General features: G+C 45.0%; 1 protein-coding gene across 1 annotated transcript in view; it reads right to left on the reverse strand.

Moving 5' to 3' along the window:
* LOC139565023 (speckle-type POZ protein) overlaps positions 1-26,507 on the reverse strand; it is a 139,938-nt gene extending 113,431 nt beyond the window's left edge. Inside the window, exons 1-2 of the mRNA XM_071385030.1 lie at positions 26,423-26,507; positions 5,578-5,735 (exon numbers count right to left, since the gene is read on the reverse strand). The gene's annotated coding sequence lies outside the window, so the exon portion shown is untranslated. The remainder of the gene's footprint in view (positions 1-5,577; positions 5,736-26,422) is intronic.
* Positions 26,508-26,783: the final 276 nt, after the last annotated feature.

Consider the following 26,783-nt stretch of genomic DNA (forward strand, 5'->3'; position numbering starts at 1 on the left):
GACAAGGGGGCGAGCGTTTTGAGCTGAGGACAGGCTTTTTTCTTCTCATTAAAAATGGAAACCTGTCATTTCTAAATGTACTCCCCAACACACAGAGACACGGCTGACAGTGAGGGTCAGACACCAAGGCCCAGACCACCCACTGCCCACCTGCCTCTCTACAAGGCATCTCACAGAGAGAGACTAAACTTCTTTAGGAGCAATATACAGTCATGGAAGAATGTGAACACCTATAGCTGCAATCGCCACCAGCATAGCAGCTTCAAAAACACATACTTCAGCAGAGCCAATTAAGATCAACCCCTCTCTTAAGTTGTCATGCTGGTGTGCTGAGACACTGCGATCAAGGGCAAACGCCTGCCACAGGGAGATAACGGGGTACACCCCTTGCCATCACCCCACCTCTGAAGATTCTCACTCATTTCTAACAGAGAGAACACAGCCTCTCTTCCTGCCCCTCCCAGGAGAACCTGTGGGCCTCCCCACAATGAGACTAAGCAGGACCATTCAACAGCACGAACCCCCTGTGGTATAGTCATGTCAGCCCACTGTAGTACACCATCGCCAGAGCTGTGTCTAGTAATGGAGATAGAAGGGCTAGTCAGATGGAGGGTCCAAGTGAATGGTAATGCATGGACAGAGACAATACAACAACTAACATGGACAAGAGCCTTTTTCTTGGCCATTTTTGGACGACCACTCAACACAGTAGACAAGTAGAAAGGAAGGAGGGAGAGAAAAGAGAGGGGGGGTTGGAGATGGAGGTAAAGAAGGAAACGCCGTGCTCTCCCGTTTTCCACCTTCTCGTGTTGCTCTTTTCAGCTTGTGGGAAGGCAGCAGCACTAATAAGTTCAGCTCTATCCGTCTGCTGCTCGCCATGCGACAGGGGCTACTCTTCTGGTGCCTCGACGTCACTCTGCTTCCCAATTACCACATTTACACACTCCACCTCGTACTGCACGCACACACTCCTTCCCTCATTTACATTTCTGCAGCGCTCTTTTAAATGCTTTACGTACTTCCATCTCACCTTTCTACATGTATATTATCCATACATGAATTAAACAGTGAGTTAGTGATACAGTGAATGCTGAGAATGAGCAGCTCCTCTCTGTGGAAGGTGAAGACTAACAGAGATGCCACCCCCTGTAGCTGTGGCCAAACTGTTTCTTTTTAAAGCCCTGCGGTTGTGATGAAGTGTTGAGACTACGCTGAGTGTTGAGTACATCTAGACTCCAGACAACTTGGTGTGTGTGTGGTGGCTGGCCTCTAAATGCCACCGCGTCTAGTCAGTACTCAGACCCAACACTGTCTTGACTCAGGACTGCGACAAATATACAAAATTGTAAAGCTTTGCAACTTTTGCAACCTGATTCCAGACCATTTGGCCATCTCAGTGAGGCATGTTGTCGACTTAACATCCAGTCTGATCTGATCCAGGATCAGTGTATTACCTGGCCACAGAGCGCTGTGCAAAGCTGCCTGGCAGGCAACAGGCATCACATCCACCCAGCCGGAGTCTATTAAGATAAGATCCAAACAATAACAGTGCTGTAAGTGTCTTTCCCCAACTCGTACCTCACCCTCCCCGTCTGACCTTTCCTAATTCGTGTTAAGGTTAAGTGTAGCTGCGCTCGCTGCCTCTCAATATGTTCTCTCAGAGAGGCCTTTTGGTGAGTCATCAGATAGTGCCGGCTGCAGCAGTATTCTCTGAGGTTGGAAATGCCAGGCAGATAAGGCTGCTCTGGTGTTGGGCGTGCACAGATGCGCGCGCACACACACACAGTGCCGGGTGACATTTTAAAAAGTCCTCACTGCTTCTCAGAGCACACCAGTTTAGTTTAACATTAGCCATTCTCCTCACTGCAGCTTGTCCTCAACATAATACTCCAGCCATCACTCTCAGCAGCCAGACCCTTCAGTCTTCCAGTCCATCCTGTCAGTCTGTGCTGGAGTTAAAACTTTCCCCCAGCCACACCTCTCACAGATTAACACACTCTAATGGAGTCATTAGAGTCTGGCACATTCCAATCTCCAGATAACGGCCAGTCAAACTCACCACCGAGACTGATTCAGTTCCAGCAGACTCATGGTGACAACACCAGACAATGACGAGGAGAGAGTGATGGAGTGAGAGTCCCCACTCAAAGGAGACAATTCACAAACCGGTAGACGTAAACAACGGCACATCACAGAGCAAGTACCTGTAGATGCATAAGGGAAGGTGTGGCTGGGAAAATAGGCAGAAGTGAGGAAAGGAAAGAAGGAAATAGGGATAGACAGGGTGGTAGAGGAGCTGATCACAGTTGGATTGTGGCCCTTCAGGAGGAGAAATAGAAATAAAACCTAATCATTAAGCAACTCCACACAAGCAGCCTGTTTGAGACTGGGGGGAGCCACAGGCAGAACACCTGCAGGGTTTCCGCAGCAACTTGAATTAGAACCAGGAGGCCGAATGTGAGACAGAAACCAAGTGAAAGAGAAGAGAGTGATTGAGTGAGTGAAAGAAATGAAGAGGAATCAAACACCTTTCCAGGTTGCCAAGCGACAGGCGATGCCAGTCAGTGAATGTAGAGCACAGTTGATCAAAGTTGGCTGCTGGGCGGTAATACGTCCCAAAATAATTACTGTGAAAAGACCTTTAAGATGTAAACCTGCACTGTCACATATGGCCGTTGAGCTGCCACATACGTCTGTTAGCATATGTGTGAGTAATTGCAATATGGTTGGAGTAATGACTGGGTTAGATATGTATATCAGACAAGTCCTAAGGATTCCTTTCCCAGCACTGATAGGTCCATTGTTACGTGGTCTCAAAGGATCAAATCATGTAAGGGATAATTAATGAGGTACTATGCGTTCTATCGATAATCATGAAAGACGTGGCCTCCCGAATGGCACAGTGGTCTAAGGCACTGCAGCGCAGCGCTAGCTGTGCCACTAGAGATTCTGGGATCGAGTCCAGGCTCTGTCGCAGCCGAGCGGGAGACCCATGGGGCGGCGCACAATTGGCCCAGCGTCGTCCGGGTTAGGGAAGAGTTTGACCAGCAGGGATGTCCTTGTACCATCGCTCAGTAGCGACTCCTGTGAGGGGCCGGATGTTTCCTCCGACACATTGGTGCGGCTGGCTTCCGGATTAAGTGGGCATTGTGTCAAGAAGCAGTACGGCTTGGTTGGGTCGTGTTTCGGAGGACTCCCGGCTCTCGACCTTCACCTCTCCCGAGTCCGTACGGGAGTTACAGGGAAGAGACAAGACTGTAACTATCAATTGGATACCACGAAATTGGGGAGAAATAGGGGTAAAAGATTTAAATAAATGAAGACGTGGAAATCGTGTTCCACGACGCGCTGGCAGAGCTGCATTATTTTCCAGAGAATGCATAGAGCCCCTAGTTGATTATCCCTTTAATACCATGGCTATAATTTAACACGACGCTAGAAATGCATTCAACATCCACTGAAGTAGCTAGAAAGTTTACTAGATAGCTACAGTAGTTGCCTTGGTAACCAAAATACACTTGCTTGTTTAGCGAACCAAACCATCAGTCCTAGCATGCTATTATGAAAAATCCAATGGAACAATGCCAATAATGTTTTCAATTTGACCTTTGCTTTCAAAAGCAGCTCAAACATAGAACATGTAAGAATTAACTATATTGAATTCTACCGTGCAAATATACCATGCGTTTTAGAGAAATAATGAACTCTAGAATACCCTTCAAGCCAATCAGAAACAAGTATTTAACAATGCCATGGTATAATTAAGCAATAAGGCCCGATGCGGTGTGGTATATGGCCAATTTACCACGGCTAAGGGCTGTGATTAGCACGACGCAACGTGGAGTGCCTGGACATAGCCCTTAGCCGTGGTATATTGGCCATATACCACAAACCTCCGAGGTGCCTTATTGCTATTATAAACTGGTTACCAACGTAATTAGAGCAGTAAAACTAAATGTTTTGTCATACCCGTGGTATACGGTCTGACATAACATGGCTTTCAGCCAATCAAACCACCCAGTTCATAAAAACATCTGTTTTTACTGCTCTAATTACGTTGGTAACCAGTTTATAATAGCAATAAGACTTCTCTGGGGTTTGTGGTATATGGCCAATATACCACAGCTAAGGGCTGTGTACAGGCACTCCGCTTTGCGTCGTGGTTAAGCATATTGGTCATATACCACACCCCCTCTGGCCTTAATGCTTAAATAAAGTATACCAATCAATAACAGCTTGGATAAAGTCTATATGAAGCGATTTGAGGTTTCATCCACCATAGATTTTTAGTCTTGCATGAGTTGTTTCTCTCACATAGATCACAATAGTTGTTCTCATTAAAGTGTCTGTAATGCAGTGTCTAACTAATTGTGAGTGGACCAATCCACTGCCAGGCCAGGTCCTCCAGGGACACCACTGCCGTGCTGAACGGGAGAGGCAGAGCGTTGGGAGCTCATTGAGCCTGGCAGTCAGCTGGCAGGCCAGCCAAGGGTGAGTGACAGGTCAGGTGAGCGACACTGGGCCAGTCAGGCGTGGTGAAACCAGCAAGCATAGAGCAGAGCATAGCAAATCCACTGAATATAAAACATTTAAATAAAATACCAATTTTTAAAACAAACACTCAATGATCTTAAATTACCTGGAGCAGCCGTGAAGGAGGGGGACAGGGGATGGAGCCACTGACAGAGGAGCGGATGAGGTGAGGTGGAAGGGGGCTGGGGGATGAGAGAAACCCAGTGACAGGTCCTCTAAAGCCCTGAACTAATTACTCTGTCTCCATAAAGAGACACTGGTCTCTGATCACTGCTAAGGGCTCTCACTGCAGGGTCAGCCCCGCACATCACTCATACACACACCAGCATGCACGAGGGCCTTCACACACAATAAGCACACAGAACTATTTTAACATACATACTTGTAATTTAATCTGAGAAACACTGTGTGGGCGAAGGTCAATTTCTACATAACGGATTCTGTTCACCTTTTGTTCCATCTAGAGGGTTGTTTCAGATCATATTTAAGGATTTATTAAGTATACTAGAATGTCTACAAACACTTTATTCCTTAAAAATCCTCCGTTCTCTCCAGTTTACAGTTGTGTCACCGGTCATTTACAGTTACAATATCCTCCCCTCCCTCATCTCTCACACCAACACTGATAAGTATTCCCCTTTTCACACCTGTAAGTCCTTTATTAGAAATGAAGTGTTACTTTAGCTCTTTGAAGACAGACACATCTGAATCATATATTGAATGATTCAATGCTGCCACCTACATCTAATTCTGCTGTCTTTGCATCCACCCTCTTTCCTCTCCTCGTTTGTCTATCCTTGTCCTCTTTCCTCTCCTTTCATTTCTTTGCGTCATTCATTTATTCAAACCCTAAATCTCACACCTTCTCGCATCTAAAAGTAACCTTCCTGTCAACAAAATTCTCCCACTCCTAGTTATTTTCCTCTCTCAACATTTCCCTCGGTCTCTTCAAACCAGCCACCAGTCACTGCCTCACCCAAAATCACCCATCTTCCCAGTGTTGGTACACCCCCCCCCCTTATCTCCAACCCAGTTGGTACTCACCCAGATCAAAGTCCCTCAAACATCTGTGCTGCTGGCTGATGCCATGGCTGGGCCAGCTGGGCCCCCTGTCTGTCAGTTTGGGAGCAGTCCTCTATCTGTACGCCTGTCTGTCTGCGTCTCTGGCTGTGTCCCTCTGTTTGCCTGGGCCTCCTGTCCGGCTGCAGAGAAGGAGAGAAGGAGAACACAAACAAGAGATTGAGAGGAGTGTTGGTGTGTGAGTTCATTGTGAAAAACAACCATTACAAAAAACCTTGATGCAAGACATACAAACAAACCGCTGACTAAGTGTATCGGAACTGACTCAGGTACCTCTACTTAACGTGTACGCACACAATAACACTTTTGTGAATGTGTAGTGTAAGTTCAGCAAGGAAAGTCCAGCCAGACAGTAGTTCAATCAGAAGACGATCTCAGTGAAACTCCAATAACAGTGCTGTCTGTCTGGCCTCTCTCTCCCTGGCTGAACAGTTCCAGTCTATGGTGGAGGAGAAGTTTGTCTGTCTCCTTCCCTCTCCCTCTGTCGACATGGCCCCGTCTCCCCCATGGAGGAGCGGGGTTCATTTAGTGAGGTGTCTGATTTGAGGTGAAACCAGACCGATGCCACACAGCAGAATTATTAAAACACTTCATTATGTCTAGTAGGGATGCACGATAAATCGGTGAGCATATCGGAAAAGGCCTATATTAGTAAAAAATGCCAACATCGGCCCGATGTCTTACACCAATATGCAAAACCGATGTGTACGCTGACGTGCATACCTATATAACGTAGGTAGATGACGTAATGACGCCACGAAAAATACAGAGCTACACAGAACAAAAGCAGAAAAATACTAAGCGCACTCTTCCAACAACTAAATAAGTTCAAGTCCTGCAGTCATTTGAAAGAGTAAGAACATTTCAGCGAGACAACTCAAAGGTGAAACCCATTAACACCAAGATAAATGGAATTCATTGCCCTTGACAATCAACCCTTCTCTGTTGTGGATGATGTTGGCTTTCGCTGACTGGTTGAGCACCTCGAGCCCCGGTACACACTACCAAGTAGGCAGTTACACAGTATTGTTGAAACGTACATCTATGAGCTCACTGCTATTTGGACCAGCGATACCAGCCCCATGAGCATGCTGAGTCTGACAGCACAATGGGTCGACGAGGATTTCGTACTGAGGAAAGCCGTATTGCATGCTCAAGAATGTGCTGGTTCTCATACCGCTGCTGCCATTTCAATGGCTTTGAGAACATGTTTGAAACATGAACACATTCCTAGCGCCATTCGAACAACTGACTGGAGAAATTAGCAAATCAACTGTATCAGCAGACGTGATACCCTCTGTCATGACATTGAAACGCCTGCTCAACAACCCCCCGACAGACCATTGGCTATGCTGCTCATGCATTGAATCTGCTCCTCGAGGACATCATGGCACTGAAAACAATGGATACACTCTACAAGAGAGCCAAGGAAATTGTTAGGTATGTGAAGGGTCATCAAGTTATAGCAGCAATCTACCTCACCAAGCAAAGTGAGAAGAATAAGAGCACCACATTGAAGCCGCACAGCAACACCCGTTGGGGTGGTGTTGTCATCATGTTTGGCAGTCTCCTGGAGGGGAAGGAGTCTCTCCAAGAAATGGCCATATCACAGTCTGCCGATATGGACAGCCCCATCAAGAGGATCCTCCTGGATGATGCATTTTGGAAGAGAGTGGTAACTCCTGAAACCTATAGCAGTAGCCATTGCACAGATTGAGGGAGACAATGCCATCCTGTCTGATGTTCAGACTCTGCTTGCAGATGTAAGAGAAGAAATCCGTACTGCCCTTCCCACTTCACTGTTGCTCCAAGCAGAGGAAACTGCAGTTCTGAAATGCATCAGAAAGCGTGAAGACTTCTTCCTGAAGCCCATACACGCCGAGCGTACATGTTGGACCCCAAGTATGCTGGCAAGAGCATCCTGTCTGGTGCAGAGATCAACAAGGCCTATGGTGTCATCACTACCGTGTCTCGCCACCTTGGCCTTGATAAGGGCAAGGTTCTTTGCAGTCTGGTGAAGTACACTTCCAAGCAAGGGCTTTGGGATGGAGACCCAATATGGCAGTCGTGCCAACATATCTCATCAGCCACCTGGTGGAAGGGACTTTGTGGATCTGAGGCTCTTTCCCCTGTTGCCTCCATCATCCTCCAAATCCCAGCAACATCAGCCGCCTCAGAGCGCAACTGGTCCTTGTTTGGGAACACACACCAAAGTACGCAACAGGTTGACCAATACAAGGGTTGAAAAATTGGTGGCGATCCGGGCAAAGGTTTTGAGCCTGACAACGAGCCATCCTCAAACAGGTTGGAAAGTGACAGTGAAGATGAGGCCTCAGGGTCTGATGTTCAAGAGGTGGACATTGAGGAGGTCCAGGGAGAAGACATGGAAGCCTGAGAGGAAGACAACCAAAGCTTTAGTTTGTAGATTATCATTTTACAGATGTATGTTGAAAACGTTTTTGGGAGATGCGATGGATCATTGGGGTTCATTCAATATTCACTTGTTCAGTGAAATCATCCCATGTGAAGAGTCAACTCATTTAATTAAAGTTCAATTTGTAACTAAATAGTTTTTTTATTTCTATTGGAAGGATTTAATAATTTGCAATTATGTCTACTTATGATAAGGTAAAAGGTTTATGTTTCTGTCTCCATTTGATATTTGAATATATCCAATGCAAAAAACATCTACATTTAAATGGTATTAATATCAATTCCCATGGAAAGTTGCCACCTCTGAATATTCCCCAAAATGTGTTATCAGTATAGTTTAGAAAATATTGGATATCAGTATCGGCCAACAATGTCATATCGGTGCATCCCTAATGTCTAGTAATACACACTAGCACTTCTAGTTCCTGCAGAGACTCCCACATAACTGAACAGGAGATAGACTTCATCAGGTTGTATGGTCCCTTTAAGATATGTACTCATATCTTAAATTATATAATTATTATATAATTTACAGACATGTACAAAGACAATAGCTGAGCGATGTGAGACACTTCAAGCTCTTCTGGTTTGTAAGACAAAGTACTGTTTCAGAGCAGTAATCTAAAACAAATAGGCCCAACTTGAGACCATGAAGAAAGCCAATCCAACCTCAATCACAACCCGAAGCCAAGTGCAATACCATTCTGACTAACAATGTCTCTCTGTGACATGTTCTGAATAAAGAACACTCTTCCCCCTGTCTTTAATCCAGACCCTGCCATAGCCCCTGGGTCAGAAACTCAGAGAGAAGAGAGGTGGACTGAAGGAATCATCTTAACACCCTCAGGTTTACACAAGCCAGTCACAAATGTCAATCAGATGCAAAATATAGAGGCAAAATGCAAGCACGGAATGTGAGAGGCAGTGCTATTCTCAGAGGTGTGTGTCTCAGGGGGACAGAGGCTTGATCAATAGCTCACCTGCAATGAATATGTGAGTGTTCTTATTGACTGGACAAGCAGATGTGTATTCAAAACCTGACAACAGAAGCATGAGTCCGGTCGATATTTTTTGGCTCCAAAATCACTAATGCCTCCTGGTTCAAACACCGTTTTAACAGGCAAAAATGGGGATTAAGAGAAACTTAGGTCTGACGATATGCTGTGATTGTGTCAGACTGTGTACAAAATAATGAGTCAACTGTGTGAGGTGAAGAGGGTGCGTCTCCGTGGTCCTGTGGTGGGCAGAGCCTTCCTGGTTGGTCTGTACAGTGAAAGTCATCTGGCTAAACCAGCCTTCAGACCTACATACATAGTGGGGCAAAAAAGTATTTAGTCAGCCACCAATTGTGCAAGTTCTCCCACTTAAAAAGATGAGAGAGGCCTGTAATTTTCATCATAGGTACACTTCAACTATGACAGACAAAATGAGAAGAAAAAAAATCCTGAAAATCACATTGTAGGATTTTTAATTTATTTATTTGCAAATTATGGTGGAAAATAAGTATTTGGTCAATAACAAAAGTTTCTCAATACTTTGTTATATACCCTTTGTTGACAATGACAGAGGTCAAACGTTTTCTGTAAGTCTTCACAAGGTTTTCACACACTATTGCTGGTATTTTGGCCCATTCCTCCATGCAGATCTCCTCTAGAGCAGTGATGTTTTGGGGCTGTTGCTGGGCAACACGGACTTTCAACTCCCTCCAAAGATTTTCTATGGGGTTGAGATCTGGAGACTGGCTAGGCCACTCCAGGACCTTGAAATGCTTCTTACGAAGCCACTCCGTCGTTGCCCGGGCGGTGTGTTTGAGATCATTATCATGCTGAAAGACCAAGCCACGTTTCATCTTCAATGCCCTTGCTGATGGAAGGAGGTTTTCACTCAAAATCTCACGATACATGGCCCCATTCATTCTTTCCTTTACACGGATCAGTCGTCCTGGTCCCTTTGCAGAAAAACAGCCCCAAAGCATGATGTTTCCACCCCCATGCTTCACAGTAGGTATGGTGTTCTTTGGATGCAACTCAACATTCTTTGTCCTCCAAACACGACGAGTTGAGTTTTTACCAAAAAGTTCTATTTTGGTTTCATCTGACCATATGACATTCTCCCAATCTTCTTCTGGATCATCCAAATGCTCTCTAGCAAACTTCAGACGGGCCTGGACATGTACTGGCTTAAGCAGGGGGACACGTCTGGCACTGCAGGATTTGAGTCCCTGGCGGCGTAGTGTGTTACTGATGGTAGGCTTTGTTACTTTGGTCCCAGCTCTCTGCAGGTCATTCACTAGGTCCCCCCGTGTGGTTCTGGGATTTTTGCTCACCGTTCTTGTGCTCATTTTGACCCCACGGGGTGAGATCTTGCGTGGAGCCCCAGATCGAGGGAGATTATCAGTGGTCTTGTATGTCTTCCATTTCCTAATAATTGCTCCCACAGTTGATTTCTTCAAACCAAGCTGCTTACCTATTGCAGATTCAGTCTTCCCAGCCTGGTGCGGGTCTACAATTTTGTTTCTGGTGTCCTTTGACAGCTCTTTGGTCTTGGCCATAGTGGAGTTTGGAGTGTGACTGTTTGAGGTTGTGGACATGTGTCTTTTATACTGATAACAAGTTCAAACAGGTGCCATTAATACAGGTAACGAGTGGAGGACAGAGGAGCCTCTTAAAGAAGAAGTTACAGGTCTGAGAGAGCCAGAAATCTTGCTTGTTTGTAGGTGACCAAATACTTATTTTCCACCATAATTTGCAAATAAATTCATAAAAGAATCCTTTTTTCTTCTCATTTTGTGTACCTATGATGAAAATTACAGGCCTCTCTACAGGCCTCTCTCATCTTTTTAAGTGGGAGAACTTGCACAATTGGTGGCTGACCAAATACTTTTTTGCCCCACTGTAACAGCAGAACAGCTACTTAGATCTACTACCTCTACTGTCTGAATCGGAGACCAAAATCCCCTTGGCTCACTGCAACAGCTCCTCCTGGCCCTGTCTATGACCTATGATCATTTACTCTGTGCTTTCTCTCATCTCAATCTCTTCTGGCCATCCCTCCTTCACCCCCTCTTCTCCTTTCTCTGACCTGTACTCATTCTCTATGCATCCGTCTCCCGCCTTGCTCCTTCTCTTCCCCTCCCTCCCTGACTGATAGGCGTTGGTCAGCGGTGTGGTAATGAGTTGGAACTCCAGGAAATGAGGGTTGACCTGCAGTGTGTGATCCTGTAATCAGGTTGGGTAAACGCTGGGGCCTCGCCCTGCCACCCTCCTTGCCTCTGCACTCCCTGCCCCGGTCTGTCTGTCTGTCCACCAGTGAGCCTGATCGTTTAGTCAGGTTGGAGAGGGGAGGGAAGGGGAGATGAGATGACAACACAGACACCCGCTGCCATCCATCCTGTCAGGACTCCATGGCAGAGCAAACCTACATCTCCTCAGCTTGAGAGAGCAGGGATTGGATGGTGAGGAGGGGAATGAGGGAGAGGGAGGGAGGGAGGGGAGGATGGAGCTGAGAGAGACAGGAGAGTAGCGGGGGGAAACAAAAGTGTAAGAAGAACACAAATGGAGAGCAGAAAAAGCAAAGTGAGAGGAAGAATGGGAGATGAGAGGCAGGATGAAAGATGGGTCGATGTACTACAGGCTGATGAAAAAGAGAGAAGGGGAGCAGCAGACAAGGAGAGGATAGAAACAAAACGAGAAAGGATTGAAGACAAATTAAGCAGAGGGCGGAAAGGGACGGGAGAGATGGGGATAGACATTAAAAGACGTCAGTCATGATACGGGGAAAAAGAAAGAGAAAAAAGGACTGTTCCTCACAGGTTCACTGCTGCTGAAACCCCCTAAGACTTGAAAAAGAGGAATATTTAGAGAGCGGCAGCTGGCCAGGGGGTCACATCAAGCACTTGACCATGTTTAAAAAGAGCCACTAAGAGTGAATAACTGTCATAATTATGAGCACAACTGGGCCAGTCAACCCTGTGCTGCACACAGTGGAGGATCTGGGTTATTCACACACACACACACACACAGGGCCATAAAGGAGTAATATGCCTCGGGTAATTCAAAGGTTGCCTACGATACTCGCATCCTGTCCAGGGGGTTTACACCATCAGCCAATCCGGTGGCTACTTAATACTAGGGCTGGGAATTGCCAGGAATCTCACGATACGATATTATCACGATACTTAGGTGCCAATACAATACGTGTTACGATTCTGTATGTATTGCAACTCGATGTTCCAAGCATATTGCTCACCATATGGTCTGCTGCAGAGGCACAACAGAGAGCCATGAGAAAATGCATTTTAATCAATCTATTTAAAAAGAAGATGGAGAACAATAATATATGAAGGAAAAATACTGGAGTTTTGGTGCAAGTACAGCCAATTAACGCTAAAATAACATTGCGATATTGTCAAAACAATACGATATGGCCTCCCGAGTGACGCAGTGGTCTAAGGCGCCACTGCAGCCTCCAGTTCGATCCCAGGTTGTGTCACAACCGGCCGTGACCGGGAGCCCCATGAGGTGGTGCATAAATGGCCCAGCGTCGTCTGGGTTAGGGGAGGGTTTGGCCGGGGGATTTCCTTGGTTCATGCTCTAGCGACTCCTTTTGGCCGACCGGGGGCCTGCAAGCTAACCTCAGTTGGCAGTTGGACGGTCTTTCCTCCAACACATTGGCGCACATTGGTGCAGCTAGCTTCCGGGGTAAGTGAGCAGTGGGTTAAGAAGCAGCGAAAAAGAGCAGCGTGGCAGGTCATGTTTCGGGGGACATAACTCCCACAGAACTACTTGACCTCTTACTCCCCTCTCTCTCTAGATGAAATCCTGCGACTAATGAAGGCTGGCTACCCAACAACCTGTCCACTTGACCCCATCACCTCCTCCAGGCCTTCTCCCATTCCTCACTTGCCTCAACTCAACCCTGACCACTGGCTGCGTCCCCTCTGACTTCAAGTTTGCCTCTCCTTCAGAAACCAACACTTCATCCCTCTGACGTCAACAACTACAGACCGGTATCCCTTCTTTTCTTTCCAAAATACTTGAGCGTGCTGTAACTCTCTCGTTATCACTCTCAGAACGATCTTGTTGATCGTAACCAGTTAGCCTTCAAGTCGTGTCACTCATCCGAGACTGCTCTCCACTCTGCCAAAGCTGACTCTGTGTCTGCACCACGTACTCTCACTACTGGTGTCCCCCAGGGCTCAGTTATAGGCCCGCTCCTTTTTACACGAAGTCATTCTGCTCTGTCATGTCCTTTCATGGTCTTCCTATCATTGCTATGCAGATGACACTCTACTTTTTCTCCCTCACCCCTTCTGACAGTCAGGTGGAGACACACATCTCTACGTGCCTGGCATATCTCAGCTTGGATGTCGGCCCACCACCTCAAGCTCAACAAAACACAGCTGCTCTTCCTCCCAGGGAAGGCCTGCCTACTCCAAGACCTCTCCATCACAGTTGACAACTCCAAGGTGCCCCCCTCCCAGAGTGCAAAGAACCTTGACAACACTGTCATTCTCTGCAAACATCAAAGCAGTGACTCGCTCCTGCAGGTTCACGATCTTCAGAGTACAACCTTTCCACACACAGGAAGCGGCGCAGGTCCTAATCCAGGCACGTCTAGACTACTGCAACTCTTTTGGCTGGGCTACCAGCTTCTGCCATCAAACTCCTGCAACTTGGTGGAACAAGCTTCCCCCTAAAGTCAGGGCAGCGGAGTCCCTGCCCATCTTTCAAAAACATCTGGAAGAAATGTGTTGAGGGAAATGTACTTGATACAATTGTGATGTATTGTCTCACCTAACTATCTTAAGATGAATGCACTAATTGTAAGTCGCTCTGGATAAGAGCTTCTGCTAAATGACTAGAATGGAAAACGTAGAATGAACAATATGTACTCACAGACCTAGACACACATTATGGTTACATATGGTTCTTATGCACAGCTCATTTGTGCATGCAAATACGCATCTTGACAGGAACTGTAGTACAAATCTGTTTATTCGTGAAAACTTGAACCAAGAGGGTAAATCAATTTGAATCCCTTTGACAGCACCCCTTTTGATTTGAAGCAAACTTAACATACATATTTGCCCATTGTAGAAGTGCTCAGAAAGTTACTTTTTGGACCCGAATACCAAAAGATTCAAGAGATAAAAAGGTACCATACATCCATGTCTTCATCACCGCAAAAGTTAAACGGTTGAGATTGATATCACTTACAAACAGGGTTATCAAACTACTCAATTTGTCGTCATTTTTATTTTATTTTTGACCTTAAATGTTAATTATCTAAAAACGCGTAAACTACAGTTTTTTTTAGATTCACATATGTTGTAGCTTAGAGCCTTGTGTTGTGCTCACCATTGGTTGAGACAACATGTTCTTGAATACAGGGTGGGTGTCATGTTTTGGTAACTAAATGTACTGAAATGGAAATAAAATTTACATTTCCACTTTCAAATGGAACCACAAAGATGATGTGAGGGAGAACGTTGCCTTGAATGGGAATATCTGTTTGTTTTAATTATACTGTTTATACTCCATAGGAAACCTATTGAAATCATAATTTAAGTTGACATCTGATGGTGGGTGGACCAGCAGCCATCTCTGTGGTAGTAATTAGAAGTTACAATTTTAACTCAATTTACATTTCAATGGTATACCAGCTAAATTACAGTGGTCTGAAGGGATAGGTCCATTCTATGAATAATTGTTCTACGCTTGAAATGACACCCACCATTCAAGAGCATGTTGTGTCTCAACAGATATCGGGCACAACACAAAACCCGCAGAAGATGTGAAGTTGGGTCGAAGCTACAATATACGCCCATATCAACAAAAAAAATCTGAGTTTACGCATTTATGCTAATTGGTAAAAAAAAAAAATATTATAACACATTTTTTGGGAAGAAATTATCAAATAGGTTTGAAAACCCTGCTTGTGAGCTTTTGATATAATTTAAACTCAACAGTTTATATTTTCCCAGTGGATGTCTCATGGTATGGTATGCAAAGTGGATGAACTTTGAACACCTTTATCTCCTGAATGTTTTGGCAATCAGGTCCAAAAAGTCACTTTCTGGCCCCTTCTTCCATGGGCTAACATCAATGGAAAGTTCTGCTAAAATCAAAAGGGATGCTGTCAAAAATTTATTGAATTCAAATGGATTAAACCGACAGACAATTGTGTGTGCGCGAGTACTGCGTGTGTGGGAGTCAGATAATGGGTGAGGACTGACGAGTCCAAGCCTAATCTCTGGCCATGTTTACACAAACACACATTCAGATAAACACAGTCCCCCTGACCTCTTCACCTAACTTCATCAACTCATCCCCCATTCATCTCCTAACCTCTCAAGCACCGTCTCTTTTTATCTACTTTTCCCACTATCACACTACCTCCCTCTATCCCTCTCCTTCAAATTTCCCATTCTAAATCCATTCCTCCCTCCCTTCTTTTTCTCTGCCCATCCACAATAGCAGCCTTTCCAGGAGGGCCATCAATCTTCTTCAAGGAGAGCAGAGCCAGAGAGCGCTAAGGCTACGGCAGATTACCATCTCTCCTTACTGATCACTGCTGCTGCTCACTGGACAGCACAGGGAGGGAGGCACAGGGAGGGAGGCACAGGGAGAGAGGCACAGGGAGAGAGGCACAGGGAGGGAGGCACAGGGAGGGAGGCACAGGGAGGGAGGCACAGGGAGGGAGGCACAGGGAGGGAGATCGTGGTTGGAGCCCCAAACCAGGAGAGAGCGACGCCCACCAAATCTGCAAAAGGTATTTGCATCCTAATTCAGAGGTGTATACATTTAAATCCAAACTGAGAACTCCCTATCTGTCCAACCCACACCTGTCTGCCTGTCCCCTGAGAGGACTCAGAGCCTAAGGAGAGAGCATTTAGCTAGGTTTTCCATAGATAGATAAGACCCACTTCTAGTCTTTAGTCTATATGTAATGACAGGGTAGAGGTAATAGCCCAGTGATTGTGGGGATCCATAACCAGCCTACAAGGGTTGGCTTCCACTTACAGCCTGTGAGATACGGTAGAGTTAGAGGGAGAGTAGAGGACAAGTGAGGGGCAGATAAGATAGAGGTGGAAGAGAGGGGAGCATTATGCATTAGGTAGAGGCTGGGAGGCAGGGGGGCAATGAAGCAGCTGATGTTTATTCACTTGTCAAAACGCTACAGGCAAAGACATGCGAGGTGTGCCTTACGGAGACTTCAGGGCAGAACAGAGAGGGTTAGGGGGGTGTGTGTAGCTAAGGGGAGGTATTATGGTGTTAGTGTGGGGGGTGTTAGATATGTATTTACAGGCCAGGATTAGGGGGATGCGGCAGAGAAGAGACGTGACCTTGCAGCCAAGAGTCTTTTTTTTACGAGACGCCTCACAATAATCCACACACCCACACACACGCCTGTGCCACCACCAAGGCTAGTCCTCTACTCTAGAGAGAGGCTGGTGGAGAGGGGGGAGAGGAGGGGTTGAGGACTGAGCGACAAGGGCTCAGATCTTATATATCTCCATGCTGTCTTCGGTAACTCCCTGCAAGTTCAAAATCTAACTGGAATAATAGGAATCACTCATATCATTCTGCAGTGTAAGGTCCTTGTTTCTCCTTCTGAAAGCAGGGTCATCTCAGCTTGGATAAGAACCTAAGCACCAGGATAGCTTTATACAGTTATCCTATAACTTAATGCAATGCCTCTTCCTCCTCACTGAGGTTAAGGCTTTGGGGGTGTTGCCAACTTTCAGTACGCTGTCACCTTGTTGTCTGGGGATCAGAGTTGAGGACAGGGGTTATACTTAGAGCTGTCTACATACTGTACGTCCCGCCACAGCGCTGACTTGGGATCAGTAGCTCTGTTCGGGGCCTCTGTGCCACACGGCGGGGAGGAGAGGTATGGCTCAGCGCTAAAGACTGACACTAACTTAATCACTGTTAATTGAGTCGGCTGCTGGGGAAGGTGCAACATTAAAAGGGGCAATCTGCAGTTGAGGGATGGGGCTGGAGAAATGTAACCACTATGAAATTCATAGGCAGAGCTATGAATGCAAGGACTGACAACATTTAAGTTTGAACTATGTTTTGAGGCTATATAGTTTACAAACAGTGGAGTAAACAAGCTTATATTTTGGGTTCCGATGGGGTACGACAGTAGAACTAAGCTCATGAGGCATTTATAAGTTATATTCTTCAAGAATCAAATGGGTACTTATTCATTCATACGTTTAAAAAAATTGATGCCGCAGCTGCATATTGCCTCTTTAAAGGATAAAAACGGTAGGCAGGGCTGGCTCAGCCTGTCATTGGGTGTCTAATCACTGAGAAGACACACACATGCGCACACACACATCAGATCACTATCGGCTATTAGCTCAGAACCACTCAGGACCCTCAAAGGGGCTTTGATCAGTCGAGGGTCGAGGAGAGCGAACGGACAGAGGGGGGGGCGAGGACACAGCCCACACACACCGTCAGAGGAGCGAGGGACAGAGAGACAGATGAGTGTCCTTCCCTGTCATCAGGACCCAGAGGTGTCCAAGGAGATGACAGAGGGGCATATTCAAAGGGCTGTCTGCCTCCATAGCTGCCCCCAAGAAGCTTGGATCAATTACACTGTAATTACACTGTAACTGCTTAAGTTAGGCTGCTACCCCCAAAGTCAGGGTGCTACCCCCAAAGTTAGGGGGGAATGTAACCCCATTCCATGGCCTTTAATATCATCAACTTGAGCAACAACACATGCTCTTGCTAGTGATCCCAGCAGCAGTTTTAGTGAGTGATGAGACAGGTGACAGTGGGTTGTATAAAGCCTATAGCAGTGGGTTGTGTATAGCCTATAGATAGCTGGTGAGTGGATTTATGAAGATGGGGGGGTCCTGTAATAGAGTGTTGATGAATTGACCAGCCTCCACCCTTCCCTGACCATAGGGAGCATGTCTGGGAGAATGAGACTGGATATCTGTCAAACTGTCTGGAGCTGACAGGGTTAAAAATCAACTGATAAAACTACTGCTCTATCTAACGACAGAGAAGAAAGGAAAGGACAGAATAGGAAAAAGCCCAGCAGGAACAAGCAGAGAGAGGACAAGCTCTTCCCTCTTATTAAGAGTTTCTCCCACAAATGCTGACAGCCTCACACTGCCAAATGAAAGGTTTTTGAGCACACACACAATGACAATGACATGCACACGTTTCTTTCTTGTGCCGCAACATCCATACACTTTGCTGTCGTGGCTCAGTGCATGGATGCCGTGAGATCAAAGATTTTACAGATCGTATGAGATGCTTTAGCGGTGGACTGCAGGGGTCTGACATCAAATCAAATGTATTTATAAAGCCCTTCTTACATCACCTGATATCTCAAAGTGCTGTACAGAAACACAGCCTAAAACTCCAAACAGCAAGCAATGCAGGTGTAGAAGCATCCCCTGCCATGGAGATAGAGGTATGGAGCCATGGAGGAGAGAGAGAAAGGAAGAGGGAAAAAGAATGATCGAGAATCCAAATGAAAGGCTGCCAAGCAAAAAGAGGTAGAGTATCTGTACACTGAAAAGCAATACAAAAGCAGACATAATGAAAGAAGATGAGAAATAAGCACAGCATACATCATATACATTGAGCTTTTATTTCTGAAATGGGTAGAAGAATATAGATTTAAGTTTAAGTAAAAATGCCTCACACAAAAATCACAATATCAAACAATTACTCTGATCAGAATTGGATCAGAGGCCAACAGAGTAATGTTGTGCCAAATGGAATTGTTTTCTTACCGTTTAAACTGCCATGTTTGGGGAGGGGGGTTCCGTTTAAAACAATAAGGGAAAAAAATATCCACATTTATTCATAATGCAAATGAAATGGTCCTATTACAGATGTATGACTGTTAGGGCCGGGAAATTACGTTATCTACCGCGACCCTTTACACACACAGAACGCAGTACAGTAACATGTCCATAATTGATCACTTTGACAATTTTTTAAAAAGTGCCGCATCAGCAGCGTATGTACCTTTTCAGACACTAAAATTCTGCTCCAGCATAGAACGTTCAATTGTTTTCCTGACAACAAACGTTGCTGATTGATGTGCTGCTGTGTCGTTTATGCTGTTTTTTATGGTAGGGTAGCTAGAAGTGCTTTCTTTCTATTAAATGTCTTCGTAAGTCACGATAACTAACATACTTTAAAGTACTTTTTTTAGTCAGAGCACAGGCAGCAGGCATGCTAGGATTGAAAGTTCTGGTCGCCTAGTGATGGAAGGTTGTCCCGCTTCGGCATTAATTTACAGACAAGTAAAATGGCGTTCATGTCTCCAGAGAAGGTTTCTTGTCGGCGTTTAAAAAGCCATAGTGTAGTCTACCCTAACAGACAAACAAGCATGACGTAACCGAGGCGCTTTCAAGAGGACACATATCATTATATCTGAAAAGGGTAATCAACAGGCTACACCAGTACCCTACTGTGATTTCATATGAGACAGAAACACCCCTACCCACTAATCAACTAAGAGAAGCCTACCCCGTGCAAGACTGGCCCGAAGATACTGTATACCGCCAACACCAGTGCCATGAATAGCCTAAGCGAGGATATTCTACATGCAACAGACCAAAGACTGAACACACACTTGGGTCCTTAGCGAAGAGAAAGAGCAGGCAGGCCAGCATGAGAGAGAGAGAGGAGGGGCAGGCAGGCCAGCATGAGGGAGAGAGAGGAGGGGCAGGCAGGCCAGCATGAGGGAGAGAGAGGAGGGGCAGGCAGGCCAGCATGAGGGAGAGAGAGGAGGGGCAGGCAGAACCGTACACGGTTTGGTAATCTGCATCTCGCAATGTCTTAATTGTCTTCCATGCCTCGCAAATTCACCAAAGTAGCCTAAAGTTCACCTCTTCCTCTGAGTTTATTTAAATTACACTACCTTCTGTAGGCCTTCATAGCCATAGTCTAGTTAGGCTATAACAAAGGGGGAAAAAGAATGGGAAAAAGTGTGATAACTGCACTGTGACTTTAATATGTGGGGTGGGGGTTCGGTTAGGGATTTCTCTTAACGTTAAGGATCCCAACTTCATTTAAATGTTCACACCCCTAGTTTTATTAATGTACAGAAATAAAAAATCCTACATGTCAAAATGTAGGTGATATGCATATTGGCTACAGCTTCATGTCCAAACCGATGCCGAAAAGAGGTGCCAAAAAATGTGGCCAAACTTTAATGAGACTTAATTACAAAAATATAGTGATGATTGACAAATATAATGAAGGATAATTAACATGAGCATCTAAAGGCTTGATTCTGTCGACATACTGGAGGCACGGTTCCTTCAGATCAAATGGTCACAAGACTGGAGAGTGAAGGACAGTCCCCCACCTTAAATCTGAGCGGGGGCGGTTAGCATTTTAAAACTATTTAACCGTAAACATAATTGTTTAAAACCTGGACATTTAATGTAATTTTATGAAGCACGTACCTTGTTTCAAAGTAACCTAGCATAGCCAAAATACAACCATAGAAATGTTGTTCTACTGGTACATTATTTTATTGTCCAACAGCATAATCCTAGTCATATTAGTAAGCCATGCTAGATACTGCATCTTTAGATCTCCCCTTCATTTTTACATGAACCCACTGGTGCATGCGGTGCGCTTTTGAGAAAGATCTTTTCCTGCTAATTGCATTGGGGAACATTCGCGCATAGCCTACAGCCATGTGCGCATTGTTGAGCTTATAATATAAAGAAATAAAACTATCAACATTTTAAGCTAAAGGGTCTGATCTGTCGCATCAGCCTCATTGTTTTTTTTTTAATGTGCAGTGGTTGGATGAATTTTAAAACAGTCCGTTTTAAAACAGACATTTATCATCATTACAGGGACAACGGGACTCCCTTAATGTCGAGCCCTGTAGGGAAAAGTATTTTGTTGTAATTGTAACGTTGCACTATGTTGGGTGGCTAACAATCCTCCAGGAGAGCTTTAAAGGGACAGTGTTGTATTTTGAGACAGGCTCGACTACTCAAAGAGTGTAGCATACATTTTGGTCTGATTCTCTATGGTAAAAAAAGATAGTGATGCATGGGTCCTTGATCATACAATGACGTGCAAATGGTGTTAGTGACATGACAAGCAAAAAGTTAATGCCTAGCCCTGCCACTCCATATTCCCTTGACAAGATCTCCACAGCGATGTCAGCTCTGCCTCATGAATATTCATCCACTTCATTAACACACAAGTGGGGAAACAACATATTGCATGAGCCTGACATTATTTGGAGAGATGGGAGGGAGAGAGAAGGAATAAAATACAGATGGGACAGACGCTAGAGAAAGAGGAGAGAGTCCACTAGTAGAGACAGACAACACAATAACTCTTTACTGAACCTCAAGAGTACCAGAAAGTTGTCCTACATTATTCCACGATCCAGCAGCCCCCTCTCCCCCAATTCCAAACCCAGATAAGGCTCTCTAAAAGCAGGAGCAAAGGCAAGGACATCAGGCTGGGAATTACATGCCATTTTACCTTGGAAATCCTCCAGGAACAAAGGTGACAAACAGCTGCAATTTCTCTGCTCATGTCTGGCTGCACACACAATGAACTGCTAAGTGCAGCGTGGAGGAAGCCACAGAGCAATCTGCTGTCATTCTACTACCATTCAGCCAGAGAAGAGAGTCTGCAACCTGGTGTTGTTTTTCCAACCTGCCCCCACAAATACACACACTCAATCACACAAGTGTACAAAGAATGTATGTTTCCTGCACATAGGTTATGCAAACCCACTCCCACAACAGAGAAACTCAAATCCACTTAGCCACAGACACACACTGACAAACCTACACACAAACAAGATTATTTTCTCTTTATGCTGTAATGCCAGTGAATCTCTTAAGAGGGACGGCCATGGGGGAAATCTCCATTCTCTAGTGATGTCCTCAGAGACCCAGTGAGACAGCACACTATATTTCCCAGCTAACTTCTTTGATGACTGAAAAAGTGGGCCGCTTTGGCGAAGCGATAAGACAAAGTCAGTCGGCACCCAAAAACTTTGTCCGGCCTTGTCCCCAGCTTTAAGGGCTGCGGAGCGAGGGCCTCGGACAAAAACACCCAACTATAATTGGAACATGGCCCAGGAATCAATACTGCTGCTCGAGTAACGGTCCTCAGCCAGAGCCATTTCATATTATACCCGCCATACCTGTTTCTGACAACAACAAAAAAATATCAATTTCAGAATGGTATGAACTATTGATTTCACTACCGCAATCCTCTTCCACCCCCAACATTACCTCTTTCTCCCCCCATCTCAATCGCCCTCTCTATACCTCTGCCTCACCTACTATATAACTCCTTTTCTCGTTCCACCTTATCTAGATTTGTTCATCTTTTTATCACCATCTTTGCACATAACACTCCTCACTCCACCTGCATTAAACCCGTTGCTTTCACTCCCAATTTACCAGACGATAGTTTAGTATCTCCCTCTGTAAAGTCTAACTCTTATCTTCCTCCCTCCATCCCTGTCTGGGCATCTCTTTGTATAATTTCACCTTTGACCTTGAATTTGCACAGCGCTTAAACCCTGTCTCACCCAACCCTCAGAGATACTACCCCTAGATGGGTGATTCATTCCCCAAATACCAAACAGCCATATGGAAATTACCTTTGAATTCAATTGGCCTCGCATCACAACAGCAAGATGGTCTACTGCTGCTTTCAAAGCTCAAATGGCAGTAAATACCAGCACGATTAGATCTGACTTTGGGGCCACGGCCGCTTCTAAATCACTGCATTGTCATTGATATTCAGATAGCTTCCCGGGGTCAGCGGCAAGGCTACTCGGCCAGGGAGAAGTAGGCCTCTAGCCCCCAGACCAGGCAGGCCTCCAGCCCACACTCTCCACACCCAGCCAGCCAGACACTCACTAAGCTAAACCGCCACCAGCACAGCACATTTAAATACATCTAAATGGCAGATGGAATGAGCTGTGCCCGGTTTCCCAATACCGATGGAATTTACACTTACGAGTGTTTTAACAATGCATCTTTCCTATAACGCGTTTCCCAAAACACCACGCAGAGAGGTCGCTAAGTGCGTTGTAGGAGCATGTGTCGATACTGATAGGCTGGAAAGAAAAGCAGTACTGCTCTCGGATCAGCTTTCTCCATTAAAAATCTTGCCTTAACAGAATGATTTCACAATACTGACGACGGATCAGAACTTTGACAGCATTTACCACCTAAGGCTGCAAATATTGAGGAGTCTTATTCTAATGTATTCTAATGCTTACCCAATAAAAATGCACTAAGTCACCGATTGGCACATCAATGCGCATGTTAGGCTACACATTATGAAATATATTGAGGCAAATTAGAGAAATTAGCAAAATAGAACAATTGATTGAACATGAAATGTATTTCTATATAATATGAGGCCTATAGCTTATTGTTTATATTTGAATGCAGTTCTCAGTTATTTGAATAATCTTTTTAAACGTAGCTTGGAATTAATTGCAAAGACATTGCCGATAACTACAAATACAGAGTTGTCAGTCACAGAGAGACAGATAAACCATTTGATTCTGTTTAGCGGAGACCTTCTGTGTTTAAAATGACATGGGAGGGCATCTAACGGCGCACTTAGCTGTTCTACGAGTGGTCTGAGGCAAGCATTAAATTCCAAGCATTTAAGTGCAACGTTAATAACGATGGTTTGCGGAAAAGCTTGGATTTAACAATGCTCCTACGAAGGCTCTAACGATGAACTTAGCCTTATGATGCTTTTGGGAAACAGGCCCTGGGTTTGTGTTTCACTTTAAAATGGATGCCATAATGTAATGGAAGAGCAGCAGGCTTGGTGTTAGTCTGGCTGAAAAATGGCCTGGCGTCTCTTTAAGGTGACTAAAAACATCCACTTCGTCTGTGTCACTCCTGCTCCCATCCTGTTATTGGAATGCAGGAACGAGCAGTGGAAACCCATTAGATACCGCCACTGTCTGCATCAGTCACACAAAATACATTTCATCCCACACATCCAAAACAGCCAATAGCACAGGCAGGCGTTTGCGACCCCAATCCATATTTCAATTTCCAACCTCTCAGCAAACTAATTCAATAGTTGTTGCATTCCCTCACAAGTAATCAGCATTGTGAGAAATGGGCTTCTTCTAAAGCTGCACCTGTAGTGTCACAGTAACTCACACACATTTACTGGAGCTGCACACACACACCTATTACCACCATTATCCACATATATACTTAACACAGGTGGAAAGACACAGTTACACAACTAAACTGCCTGGATGCACACTCCGGTGCTCTTCTCCTCATAGCTCTGTGGCCATGTGGAAGCTGAGGCAGGCGGGTATTAGCGACAAATTTAGGAGCTTAAACAGCGACAGCTTTACGATGCCTGAGCGGTCTCTACCACTCCATTGCTGTCAGATTACATTAGCTTGCCCTCCGCCATGCACTTCGATTGTCTGTTATTCCTAGCAGTTACAGAAGCACCTCGCGTAAATAAAACAAAGTGTTCTGTCCTATGGATAGTGAGGAGGGCCGGGGGATGGTGTGTAGAGTGCATCTCCGCTAAATCAAGTGCTGTCCAATTTAACATATCATAACATAGAATGGATGGAGTTGGCTGGGAAGTGATGGCTGGCTAGGAGTTTGTGTGCAGTGAAACGACTAGGTAGGCATTGCAGTACCGGTAACTTTTGAAGTGTTCCATCGCCAGTCATGGTCATGAAGGTGTTGTGCAACGGAAATGTCTTTTACCATTTTGGCATAATCACTGATTACAGCCTGACTTTAACTACAGAACAACGGAACCCTGTGCCTGCTCTGAGGATCCTTTCCTGTCAACGCAGTCTGGAAGCATGTACAAAATTTGTCTTCATACAGAGAAGCACATTCCTGTTGACAACCACAGGGTTTTCCTTACCGTTATGAGATGGCTGTCTCTCAGCACAGCCACACTGACTGGTGAGGCCAGCATGTCAAATCAAGGTAAGTACTCCAGTCAGACAAGTACTCCACTCACACCAAAATGACTTTCTCAGTTAAACAGCTGCCAAGATGAAGTCTCTGCACTCAAGCCACAACTAAACACGTGTCTGTCTTCAGACTTTCACAGGCCCCATTTTTCTCATCAATAGAGCCAAAACTCTCACTTACACTGAAATAGTGTAGGCCTATCAGTTTTGAGGTGTCTGTTGGAGCAGGTGTGTGGCAGGTGAATGAGTACTTCTAGTGCAGCTCCTTGAGGGCAGCTTTTAGGACTGGGACTGTAGTGGGTGTCCCAGTTGTTGTTATCTATGCTGTCTCAGAGCATACCTCACTAAACCACTCAGATGCTGAACTAAACTCCAACATTGCTCCCTCAGTTTCAACCTGCATGTGTTTACAATCTGGAAAAATGCTGAAGGACCACACAAGAATGATTGAGAATTCCCACAGCACTTCATGTACTAAAACTAATCTTGCGTCAACATTTTATTTGGTGAAATACCAGCTGTGCCCCAAAACGCCCACTTAAAAAACATCTGCCACCGTAAAATCTCTCTGTCTGTGCGTGGTTACCCATATTGACAATTTCACAGTTTGCTTATCTTTAGGCAGGACCTTATTCTGCAATGCAGCAACCCCTCAGCCTGGCTCTTCACATTCTCTATGGAGCTCAGTTTCTGGCAAAGGACACTGTACTGCACAACTCATGCAAACAAATACGGGAGACAAGTGATGGTCACTATTTGGCAGGATACAGGCAGTTGTGGGATGGTGGCTTCAGAGCAAATTGTGGGTTCATAATGTGGGGGGGAAAAATGCTTTTACTGACGCACAGGGCCCCTGTGAGAATTACTCATGTATTAATTTCTAGGAATAACTCACCTCTTTCCCGCACACCAACTGCCTTAAATGAATCTTTCCTTCACAAATGGTCAAGCTAAAACCAGCTGTCAAACCATTGTCAGACAAGCGTGAGGCAGCGTAGATTGGCTAGCTAACTAGCTCAGCTGGCTAACCAACTAGCTAGCAAGCTGGCTAAGTAGGAAACTACAACAAGTAGTTTGCTACATTTTAGCACGATTAGCTAATGTTTGGTAGACGATTTGTCAGGGCTTGCTTCCAACGAGCTAACTACCAGTCTGCTGGCTAGTTAACTAGCTAGCGAGCTAACGTTAGGTAGCTAAGTGTAGCTTGCTATCTCGAAAATCAACAGTCGAGATTGTTGAGAAGGTAAAATAGATAGATACAAGTTGGCTAAGTGCCTTCCGTATTCCTGTTAGATACCAAACTCGCACGTTCACTGGTGTTTGGTCTCAGAATGAAAGCAAGTACAAGCAAAGTTTATCATTTGTTCAAAGCAATGTTTCCTTTAGTTTTAAAACTCACCTTTTTTCAGTCTGTTCCACGACAGGATAGCATTTTTTTTGTCAGCACTGGCACTCTACATCCGGGTTATGCCTGTGACGAAAGCATGCACGCCCATACCAAAACATTGCCATGCTTTGTTATTTTAGCGAAATACTTTATTCATGAATGTACATGTCTTATTAATACATTTATTAATGTATATATAAGAGTCAAAAACCTCTGTTTATTCTTTTTGAGAATTAAATTGAACATTAAATAAACACAATTCATTCTTCTCATAGCAACAAAAAAAAACTATCAAAACACGCTATTTTTTATAATGTATTGTCTGTATTCCCCTCACTGTCGTTTGTACAGTGAGGGGAATATTAATACATTT

This window comes from Salvelinus alpinus, chromosome 36 (assembly GCF_045679555.1).
Source record: "Salvelinus alpinus chromosome 36, SLU_Salpinus.1, whole genome shotgun sequence".
In the NCBI taxonomy this organism is placed as follows: domain Eukaryota; kingdom Metazoa; phylum Chordata; class Actinopteri; order Salmoniformes; family Salmonidae; genus Salvelinus; species Salvelinus alpinus.